The following is a 12,486-nucleotide window of genomic DNA, read 5'->3' as shown; positions in this document are numbered from 1 at the left end:
GAGCGACAATGAGAGAGAGAGAGAGTGAGTTACAGTGTCACGGAAACTCACAGGGCCGGTTTCACCCTGCCCTTTAGGGTGGCTCTAAGTCAGAATCATCTTGAAGGCAGTGAGTTTGGCTGGGTGACAGTGATTCTGGGTTTAACATAGGTGAGAACTGCCAAGTAGTGGTCCACAGTAGTTCCAACTCCTCTGCATCATCGCCTCCCCACTTCTGCCCCCTCTATAGTGTTTCATTACTAAGAAAAATAGCATTAGCATATTTATGGGAAGTATGCATTGAGTTTACACATTTATTGAGCGCTTACCATGTGTCACGTGCCATGCGCTATGTGAGGGATTTAAATATTCATGAAAAAATATATTCATGAAATACAAAGTACTCATCAGTATTCTTTTCGTTGCAAGCAATAAAAAAAAATTTTTAAGCAGAAACCACTTTTGACAAAAAATATTTTAAAAAGTGACTGCAATAACTGGGAACGTTGAGGGAAGAAATTTGCCCCTAATCTGATATTATCTGTGTCTCTTCTCATTTCTCTCTCTCTCTCTACTCTGCTTTCTGTGTTGGCTTTTCTCCAGGATGTGCCAAAGATTACCAGAGAGAGCTAAGCACAAGCAAGTCCTGAACAACCCCAAGTGGGTGGATCCGCCAGGCCTGGATTAGAAGGCCACCCTGAGAGCCCAGGGAATGGCACTGGCCCTGTTCTTATCATGACAATGGAGGAAGGCAGGTGTCCCAAAAGAAAACAGGGATCCTAATACCAGGAGGGAAGTCCCTGAACTATGTAAGTGTTTAGCGCATTTTGCTGCTAATGGAGAAGTTGGAGGTTTGAGCCCACCCCGAGGCCCTTCAGAAGAAGCCCTGCAGATCTCCTTGTGAACCAGAAGCCACTGAAACCCTGTGGAGCTCCGGCTCCTACAACACCTCCCCCCTCAGGTCACCAAGGGGAACGAATCAGCTCAGTGAGAAGTGGTTTAATTTGCAGAGGAAGAAGGACGTGCTATCAGGCAGGGATGCACCACCAGCAGCCTCCACCACCCCCTGTGGGACTGAGTCCTGGTCTAATGGGGGAGGCCCTCTGGGAGCCCAGAGAATGAGTGGTTCCCTCAGGCAGAAGAGAAAAGGCAGGGCTCTGCGGAGGAGAGAGATCTGCATTGAAACCTCGAAGCCGGCACAGAGCACAGTCTTCAGCTCTTTGATGATTCTAGACAACTTAGAAGGTGTAGAGCTGTCACCGGTATCGTGAAGGCCACAGAATGTCCCCAACACAAAGCTTGGCCTTGAGGATTGTGCTGGCAAAACGATGTAGTCGTTTCAGATGTAAACCCTGCACCGATTCCCTTAAACTAGCCAGGGCAAGGTGGCCCACTGTCCTGATTCACTGGGAATGGGAGGGGAGGAGTAGAGTGTGTGTGTGGAGTGGGGGGCAGACTGTTTAAGGGTCCTGGGGTTCCCTTGGCGGGGGGGCGATGAAAAATGCCCTGGAACTAGATCGTGGTGAGGAGCGCACACAAAGAACACACTTTCAGCTGCCGCTGAACTGGACATAGTAAAAGGGATCGATGTTACGTGATGCATTTGAAGGAGAAGAAGAAGGCTTGCTACCTCACAAAGGCCCCCAAACAGGCCTCCCCGAGCCCCAACGTGGCCTGCCGACGAGTGTGATAGCATCCCAGAGAGTTCTAAAATCACTTCACTTTGCGACGAACATTTATAAAACGGGACGGATATTGTGAAAAAATCTCTGAACCCTGGCCGGACCTGCTCTCCATCTCTGGCCAGCAGCACCCAAGGGGCCGAGTGGGGACAGCGCTTGGGAAGCACAGGCTTCGCCTGGCTCTTTCCTCCTCTCTGATTCTGCTGGGCCCCCAGGCCATGGGGTCTAGCATTCCCAGGACGTGCACAAAATAACTCGGGGAGCAGGAGATAATAGGGCGTGGAGATGACATAACACGGAATAAAGTCTAACTCCTTATTGTCGGGTGCCCCTGAGTTGATTCTGACTCATAGCACCCCCATTCGACAGAACAGAACTGCCCCAGGGGTGTCCTGGGTTGTCATCTGTACCGGAGATCACTAGGCCGATCTTTCTCGGGGGGTTGCTGGGGGAGCTTGACTTGCCAATCTTTGGGGTTAGTAGGCAAACCCTTCACTGTTTGCATCCCCAAGATGCCTTGTAATATGACTTGGTGGCTTCTGCATTCGTTCTTTTGTCGCCGGGATGTCCGTGGGTTAGTACACCTCCCAAAATGTTGCTGGCTTTGCTGCAAAGTTGTGGAAAGGTCCCCTTAACGCCACGGTTTGCCACCTTAGTGACACTTTGGAGTCTAAAAAGTACTGAGGTCCATGCAGACGTTCTCGTTAATGGGATCTGGGGGTACCGGCGCCCTGGGGTACAATGGTGTAAGCATTGGGCTGAGAACCAGAAGGTCGGTGATTGGAACCCAATGACCCCTGCAAGGGGGGAGAAGTGGCAGGCGGCTGCGCTCAAGATTCATGGCCTTGGGACCCCCTACAGAGCAGCTGTATTCTGTCCTATGGCTTTGTGAGGTGTTCAGATCTACCGCAGTGGGGAAGGGTGGGTCAACTGAAACCAACTCACTGCCGGCAGTAGAACTTCCTCCTGGGGGTTCCACGGCTGTAATCTTGACGGGAGCAGAAAGCCTCCTTGTTCTCCCAAGAAGCGGAAGCTGGATTCTGTGTTAGGGTTCCCTAAAGAAACAAAACCAGAATGCTAATAATTTTATATATATTTATACAGAGAGATCATCACATAAGAAATAAACAGTTAATTAAATTATAAAGCAGTGCAACTCACCCCCATGAGACAGTTGTGAGACACTGGCAGTGGTTCAAGTCTGGAGGGCCGCCAGGTAGTCCTCTGTAGAGTAACTCCGGCTATCGGGGCACAGGCAGCAAACAGCAAGGCAGGTCAGCAACAGTCAGCCAGATGACACAGTCCGACAGTCTCCAGCTTAAGAGATGTAAATTCCAATAGTGTGGCGAAGCAGGTCTTGAAGGAACCTCAAATTACAGCGACACAGTCCACAGGTTAGGTGTCCCACAGGTAGTGTAACTTGCAAAAGGAGGCACAGAACAAGCAAGGCAGCCACACACTGGTCTGATGATCAAAGAGCAAGAGACAAGAAATGCGAGGCTTGCGGAGCCATTTATCTCTCCGCCCTTCAATTAATCTCACATGTGTTTATGGGCCAGGTTGGTACAATAAACTAACTACCTCAGGTTCCAACTGCTGACCTTTGCTGACCTTTTGGTTAGCAGCCCCGTGCAGTAACCCACTGCCCCACCAGGGCTCCCTAACAGCAGATCACTGCCACTGCCATCGACTCAGAGCCACCCGGTAGGACAGGGTAAGAGCTGCCCTGTGGGTTTGAGACTAATTCTTTCTGGGCATAGAAAGGCTCATCTTTCTCCTGAGCAGCGGCTGGTGGTTTTGAACTGCCGACCTTGGGGTTAGCAGCCTAATCCACAACCCTTATGCCAGAGGGTTCGGAAACGTCAGACGTTCGGCAGGCAGGCAGTTCTAAATGGCCAGTGAAGGTTGAGAATGAGATTGCTTTCACACATCCTTTGGGAAAGAGTCCCCTTCTGTGGATCTCAGATGTCTAAGGATCTGTTTACGTTTCCCATAAAGACCACTGGTGACCCTCCAGGTACACCCTTAATGCAGACGTGCCATCTTAAAGAGGCTCAAGAGGTGTCTCGATAGACGCAGGAGATCCAGGAATAAGCCATCTGCTGGGGGAACTTTTCATCTGTTCTTTGAGCCAGTTGCTATGTGACAAAAAGCAGGATCCGAACCGTCAAGTGACCAAGCCCCCACAGCGGCTTTAGGCTTAGCCGGCGTGCGCAGCTCTGGATGTGTGAAGGTCAGGGTGGAAAGCGCCATCTGACACGCACATGCTGTCCGCCTCGGCCAGGAGGCTATCAGTCGTCATGTCAACACCAGGCATTATTTGGGGGCGATCAGCCTTTTCCAAATTGCCACCATGATGCTTGACAGTGGACTTGCACTTCCTGTTGCGCCGGCTTGCTGCCCACAAGCTCCCTGCCAGCGGGATTTCTCAAGGGTACTTCTGAGCCTTGAATGGGGCAAAGAGTCACTCACACCTGTTCCAGCCATGTGACTGCATTTGTGACATTGTACCTACACGGGGCGGGTCTTTCCCAAGGTCCAGGGTCAGAGGCAAGGCCTGCTTCTGTCCTTTCACACACACTCGGCCAGGCAGGCGGCTCCTTCGTCACATGCCCCCCACAGCTGTCCGGTGGCATGGCTTCCAAGACCCATCTGCCTCTTGAAAAACCGCCACCACAACCTCAACAAAGAAAAGCACATCAGGAGTGACTACCTTGCGTGGGAGCCTTCTGAAACATGGCTGCTCTCAGGACACTCAGAAGCCCACTGGCCCTCAAGGCTCTTCTGCCTCCGAGTAGAACTGGGCTCCCTCGGGGTTTTGACAGCTGCCCCTTTGGGAGTCAGTTGGCAGGTGTTTCTTCCATAGTCTCTCCGGCAGACTGGAGCCTCTAAGCTGAAGGTCGGCCACCTCTCCCACCACCCGGGCCCACAGAAAGGCCCGCAGGCTGAGCTCACCGGGAAGCATTTGACACGCAGGTCTGAGCATTTGAACAGAAGATCCTGTTTCACAGGTTTCGTCTGCAACGTCTGGGCTTTCCAGAAGGGCTGCGCAGGACAGAACACACGTGTGCCCCCCGTTCCGTGGTTCCGGGCACAGAATCTGATCCACCCACAGTGTAGTTTTCTTTCCTAATGCGTGGCTTTTGTGGGGTCGAATTTCTAAACGGAGCATGAATTTTAGTATCGTCACAGAAGGCCAAAGACAGACCTCGTCTGCCATCGTGTCAACCAAGACCTGGTAAGTGCTGGGCTGCGAACCGCCAAGTCAGTGGTTCAAACCAGGTGCTGGATACAAAAAAAATGAGGCTTTCTGCATCCTTAGAAGTTTACAGCCTTGGAAACGCACCTCACGGGACAGTTCTCTCCTGCCCTCTAGGGTCGCTAGAAGTTAGAATCACCTCAATCTCGATCTGTTTTGTTTTGTTCCGTTTTTTTTTTGTCATAAGCAGCGCGATCAATAATTACTTAACACAAATGATTAGGGCAAAGAATGTACAGATGTGCTGTATACAATTGATTTATGTATATGTATGGATTGTGATAAGAGTTGTATGAGCCCCTAATAAAATGTTTTTTAAAAAAATAATTACTTAACACTCTGACATTTTTGAATACTCGGTTTATTCAATGCAAACACACATCAAACAATCTAACGATTCTAATTTTAACTCAAGTTATATCATTTTAAACAAATATCAGGTACAGGGGCAACACACTACATTATGATTTCAGCATCATATTCCCCATAAGCGTTGCCTTCATTGGTGTGCTCACCCGGGCAGAGTTGGAGAGAGCAGGAGTTGATGTCTCCTTGGTTCCTAGCTCTCTGAAAGGTCAGTGTCTCTACCTGGGTTTATATCAACAGTTCAGCTGGTTCCTTGACGTCATTCTGGTCTTAACGGGGTCCCCCAGACTTTCGGGGGTGGCTTTTCAGACCATCTGTTGGCTCTTGGCAGTGGCTCAACTTTTGAGCTGGGCCTAAATGTTACACTTTATTTCTTCTCCAAAATGGAGTTTCTTGTATTTGCTTCTTGCAAGGTAGTTCAACGTCTTGCAAGGAAGTTCTATAATGCTTGCATCATTTTTGAGAGAAGGGATCAGTGCCCCTCAGCCCTGTGGAGCTGAGTTAGTCTGGGTAGACTAGAGATACAAATTCATATGCACACATATGTGTACAAGGAAGAGGTTTATAGACAAGTGCAAGAGTACATTAAGAAAACATCCCAGCCCAGCCCAGTCCAGTCCAAGGCCATAAGTCTGATATTAGCCCATATGTCTGATACCAATCTATAAAGTCCTCTTCAGACTCATGAAACCCATGCAATGAAGCCAAATGTAGGGCGATCACGAGCCAGTGGGTAGAAAATCTTTTGGTCCTGTGGTGTTATAAGCATCTCAGTGCTGGCAGGGGTCTCTCTGTGGCTTCTCTGGCTTCAGAGGTCTGGTTGCTTCCATGTGGCTTATCTTCTGTAAATGTCCCCCAGGGAATGGCAGAGAGAGAGAGAGAGGTGTCTTCTGCCTCCAAGGAGGAAGTACCAGATTTCCCAGAATTCTCAGGAGAAGGCCACGCCCACACATAAGTCTCATTGGCTATCTTCAGGTTGACAACATAGACTCCACCCCTACACTGTTCATCTTTAAATTGACACCAGATTAGGTGACTACCACAGAAGCCAACAGCATCACTGATTTCCTTGGTTTAGCAAATATCACTAATTGTAGCAACATTGGGGCATGAAAAGAAGATGTCAAGTTGGAGGGGTCATGACACATCATTTTCCCTAGAGAGGTACCAGGGCATTGTCAGTCAGATGGCCCAGGTCCAAATCCCAGCTCAGTTGCTTCCTGGCCTTAGGCAGGTGGTGTCATTAAGCTCCATCTCTGTTTGCACACCTGGTAAGCTGAGGGGAGTTAGAGTACCTACTGGGGAGTGACTGCACCATTCCGTGTGAAGTGCTCGGGGCAGTGCTGGAGAACCAGACGTCACTATGGCTGCCCAGTGGACATGACACTTGGTGATACTGACCGCTCTCACCACCCTCTCCACTGAAAAGGCTACACTAAATCAGTCCACAAGAGGATCTGTTTCGGATCTTCTGTAAGTGTGAGCCACGGGCCAGGTGCAGCACAACCCCCTGAGTTACTCACTGAAATCCCTGAATCCCAAGTCCCATACCAGATCTGCTGAATCTGATGCTCCAGGGTTAAGTCCCTGGAATTCAGCATTGGTCAAAAATTTACCCCCATCTCCTCTACCTCCACACAACACACACACACACACACACACACACACACACACACACACGAGCAACAGTGAAAGCCCCCAACCAGAGAAAAGTCTGGATGGCCTTAGCATCCTGCTTTGGCCAAGTCCGGCAAAGCCGGGTTTCCAGTACTTTGTCCTACTGTTACCTACAGCCACCGTTGCTATATAGTCATCTTATAACCTGTAATACCACGTGCTCATGTTTTTCTGGAAACTCCCGACTTCTACCACAAGACATTTGTTTTCAAAGGGACAATGACTTCATCGTACAAATGGAAAACAAGTATCTGGCCATCGTTAGACAGTCACCGCGAAAGGAAAGGTAATTTTTAAAAACGATGCTGTCCTTTTGTGGTGGTTACATAATCTGGTGTCACCTTGAGACTGTTAAGAGTGAAGGGGTGGCGTATATAGCTTGTCAATCAGATCGCACACAGCTCGATGACCTCATTTGGAGGCACAAAGGAGATAAATAGCTCACTGGAGGCCAGACACAATCTCTCTGCTTATTTCCCATTGACAAGCCACATGGAGCTATGCTGATGGCAGTCAGAGCCTTGGAGCTGGAGGAGCCACGTGGAGACCCACGCCAGTGCTGAGATGCTTCCACCACCACTGGATCCACAAGACTTTCCACCCACTGGCCTGTGATCTTCCTGCATTAGATGTCGTTGCATGTGTTGTGTAAGTCTGAAGAGGAGCTTATAGACCGGTATTGGACATATGGTTTAATACAGGACTCATGGACTTATGATCTAGACTGGGCTGGGTTGTTTTCTTAATATACAATTACTCTTTTATTTAAAGTTAAAAAAATAATTTTATTGGGGTCTCATACAACTCTTATCACAATCCATCCATCCATTGTGTCAAGCACATTTGTACATTTGTTGCCCTCATCATTCTCAAAATATTTGCTTTCTATTTGAACCCTTGGTATCAGCTCCTCATTTTCCCCTCCCACCCCACCCCCCCATAAAGCTCTTTCTTGTACACATATGAGTGTCTATGAATTTGTTTCTCTAGTCCACCCAGACTAACACACCCTTCTAAGTGGACACTGCTCTGCTGAATCCCAGCAGATGGGCAGCTGCACCTGTTTCTAAGCATCAGCAAACCTTTGAGGTATTGCAGGGTTCCTATCACCATGGGAGACTTCCTCCTTGATGAAGCTGTCCAAAGGGGCCCAGCATCCTCCCCGCATCGTCCAGTCTCACAGAGAATTGTGTCTAAGCACCGCACTGCCTGGTAGCACAGCCTCGTGAGTCTTGCCTCCAATTGTATGCAGAACTTCGGTCAAGGTCAAGCCTTCTTAAATCTGGAAGTTAATCACTCTGGATTTTCATTTGCCCCCAGTATTTTTGTTTAGATATTATTTTTAAAAGGGCTATGAAAAAAGTAGATCAATAAAAATAAAAATAGAGCTCTGGGAGACACTGGTAGGCATGCCTGCCCTTAATTCTGTCTTGGTGAGGCCACTCACTTCTGTAAAGCATGGGATCTGTGTGACCCAGGACACGTCTCCAGAAAGCCTCAAGGCCACAGCCATGGAAAGGGATACTCATCTGCAGCGCAATAATTACAGTGATCTATGAGGAGTCTGGGTGGCATCGTGGTTATGCATTGCTCTGGCAACCACAGGGTAGACAGTTTGAAACCACCAGTTCCTCCATGGGGAGAAAGACAAGGTTTTCTACTCCCATGAACAGTTACAGTCTCAGAATCTCACAGGGGCAGTTCAACCCTGTCCTTACAGGGTCACTGTGAGTTCAAATCGACTCAGTGAGGGGCTGTGTGTGTGTGTGTGTGTATGTGTGTGTGGTTCATGAGAAGTCCTGACACCAACGGTGGCACCTGGCTAATGCTCCAGTAATTGTTGGTGCTGCTGCTCTCTGGTATGTACATTGAGTTGGTAGCTTTAAAAAACTGCTTGTTTTCCCTTTTTTTTTTTCTGATGAGGCTGTCTGTGATGCCCTCCTGCTTAAATACAGCGTGGCTCCAAGGTGATTCCGGGGTTATCGTTTTGAAGGTCATTTTGTTATCATTGCATGCATTTCTAATCGCCTTCACCATTGGCCTTTCTGATTGGCCACTTCACATAAGCCGTGGCCTGATAACCCGTGTCCACTCCTAGAGGACGGAGATGCTTGATTTTCTCTGTCCACTTGCCCAGGCGATGGCACCACTTGTTTGGTCAAATGCTAGACGTTCAGATGAAGGGTTTCCACGAGCTTAACATTGAAATCAGGCCGCCTTTGGGAAAGCAGATTGGCAAGCTTTTCTTCCAAGGCACCTCCAGTCTTTCAGTGGGCAACCAAGCTCATTACCGAATAACCCTTTCCACGGGTCCCAGGCGTGGCGTGGCGGGCCTCGTCCAGTAAAAGATGAAGCCTTCAACGTGGAATTGCATCCCCCAGACCTCTGCGTCCGTTGGCACTTCTCTGATTCTGACGCCCCTCTTTCCCTGAGCAGGATCTGTGTGGTTAGATCCGGAATCCCTGGAAGGTGTGCTTGCTTAATGTGTGCCTAGGAAGAAACGCCTGGCAATCTACTCCCCCGTCAAAATACAAACAGCCCAATGGGTCACAGTTCTACTCCACCACACATGAGGTTGCCATTACTTGAGGTCAACCGGACAGGGAACTGGTTTGTGTGATTACATTGTATCTACCAGGCAATTCTGAAGATCTCCCCCTCTTGAGACCCTGCATGTAATCACCTCCGCAGAGGCTCCTTTGCCATCCCCAGATCACACGCGCAGAGGACCGGGGTGTGGGCATCTTGAGAAGCCTGTCCTTCTGCCTAGCACAGCAATCTGCTGGATCCGGCCAGGACACACAGTGTCAATAACTGTTCGCCGGATGAGTTAGGATGAAGGGCCCAACTGGCGAGCTGAGGGCTTTTTAGGTGGGCCCATCGCACCCAGGTGTGCTCCCAGGTTGAATATTTGGTTCCACGGACAGTGATAAGAGACAAATCGCTTGCCAAAATAAAGGTGTCCTAGTTTCTTTTGCAAAAGTGCTTTATCTATTTTTAAAAGTTGTGCTGGCTTTTTTACCCTCCCGTTTTTCATTCCTTGACGTGTGGTTTTAATCATTGGATGTGATCTTATTAAAAACGAGGGTTGTTTGTTTTTTTTTAACACAACTTACTAGTATGTGGAGCCACCGGGCTCTGGTCTTATGTATGGTTTCAGGTGTCTCATTTGTGGTCGGTAGTTTTCATTTTTTTATTAAAAGATCATTTTATTGGGGGCTTCTTACAACTCTTATTATAATCCATACATCAACTGTATCAGGCTTATTTGTACATGTGCTGCCATCGTTCTTGTCTAGACATTTACTTTCTATTGAGCCCTTGGTATCAGCTCCTCTTTTTACCCCTCCCTCATGATTATAGATTATGAATTATTATTTTCATATCTCACACTGACTGTTGTCTCCCTTCCCCAGTGGTTTCTGGTGTTCTTCCCCCTGGTGGGGGTGTGGTGTGGTTATGTGTCAATAATTGCAATCGGTTCTCCCCTCCTCTACCCCCCTCCCTTTTCCCCTACCCTTCTGGTATCGCTATTCCCATTCCTGTTCCTGGATTCTGTGTGTGGTGGGCTTTTATCTCTCGTCTGTACCTGTGTACATACTCAGGTCTAGTCCAGAGTGAGGAGCAGCACTGTCGTCATGATAGTGGGGGTGGGGGTCATGTTCTTGTCTCGTTTGGATGCTTAAGGGGGAACTCTTCCTCTGCGGGAATCCTGTACACCAAGCTGGGAACCTTTCCCTTCCAGAGTTGGCATGTAGCTAAATTATCAGCTCTGGGTTTCCCATCGTATAAATAGGTCCCCCATGTTTGCTTGAGGATAGGGCCACTGTAATGAGCTCAAAGCATCTCCCTTCCATCCTCCCCTATGCCCAGTGGGGCAAATACTCAACATGCTGTTCTCAGAAAGGGTGGGGACTCAAGTCCACCCAGTGGTGCCTGGAAAGTCCTGGTGATCTATTATTTTTTTATGTTGATGTGCATTTTATTGACTATGCAAAGATATTCTACTCTATGGATCAATACAATGTATCGCATTAAGAAGAATGGGAATCCCAGAATACCACATTGTGCTCATGCAGAACCTTGTACATGGACCAAAAAGCAGTTATTCAAGTGGAACAGGGGAATACTCTATGGTTTTCAAGAAAGGTGTGCATCAGGCATGGAAATCTATTTCTCAGAAATATGCCACTCAAAATCTAATGGGACACAGTCTTACCCTGATACACATGAGGTTACCACGAGTTAGGGTCATCATGAATCAGAGTCAGCTCAACAGCAGTTGGTGGTGGCATCTCCCTATGCTGGTTGGACACATATCTCCAGCGCCCCCCACCCCTCTTGAGATGGAATTCTCAGAAGGTTCATCACTGATGCATAGTTCTAAGTTGCAATTTCTCCACAGCCTGGACCCTTGCCTTTTGGGATTCAGACCCTTGACCCCTCCAGGAAGGCCTCGCCCATCCTTGACAACAGTGGATTTTAGACGCTCTTTTCTGACCCCAATGAGCCCTAGTGGCATAACAGGCAACAGGATGGGCTGCTAACTGAAAGGTCAGCAGTTCGAATGCACCAGTTGCTCCGTGGGAGAAATAGGAGGCTTTCTGCTCCCTAATCAACTCAATGGCAGTGCATTGGTTTGGGTTGATATCCTAACTCCAGAAGATTAAAATGGGATCACTTAAAATGCTGTTTTTTATATTTTAGCCCATATTCTAAAGAGTGGGTATTACAGAACACTTCACTGTGCTCAAGTGGAACCTTTATATAGACTAAAAGTCATCCATTTAAACAGAACACTGGGATACTACATGGTTTAAAATCAAGAAAGGTATGTGACACGGTTGCACATACTTATTTCACCATACTTATTCAGTCCGTATGCTAAGCAAATACGAAGAAGAGAGAGGCATCAGGGTGGGCGGAAATCTCACAAGCACCCGGTGAGATGCAGAGGCCACACCTTGCTTACTGAAAGTGAAGCAGACTTGAAGCACTTACCAATGAAGATCGAAGACCACAGCCATCGATATGGATCACCCCTCATACAGACAAAAACAGCTCACAACTGGACCGATGAGCATGACCGAGAAACTGTTAAAGTTCGCCAGGATAACATTTTACTTGGATCCACGATCGATGCGCGTGGAAGCACCAGTCAATTAAATCGAATGACATATTGCAGCGGATGCATTTCTGTAAAAGACCTCTTTAAAGTAGCAAAAGGTAAAACTATTACTCTGAGGACTGAAGTGCACCTGATGCGACGGATGGCATTTTCACTGGCCTAGGATGCACGTGCCCTGATGGCCTAGTGGAGCATACATAGGGCTGCTGAGGTCAACAGTTCAAGCCCCTAGCAGTTCCATGGGAGCTGAGTGCTTCTACTCCCTTCTAAAAGAGTGACCGTCTTGGAAACCCACAGGGGTCTACAAGGTCGCGATGAGTCAGGCTGGACTCGCTGGCAGGGAGCACAGCACAGTATGCATGGGAAAGCCGGACAATGACGAAGGAAGACTGGAA

Source organism: Tenrec ecaudatus, chromosome 16 (assembly GCF_050624435.1).
Source record: "Tenrec ecaudatus isolate mTenEca1 chromosome 16, mTenEca1.hap1, whole genome shotgun sequence".
NCBI lineage: Eukaryota > Metazoa > Chordata > Mammalia > Afrosoricida > Tenrecidae > Tenrec > Tenrec ecaudatus.
The sequence above is the reverse complement of the archived record's forward strand: the minus strand, read 5'-3'. Positions refer to the sequence as shown.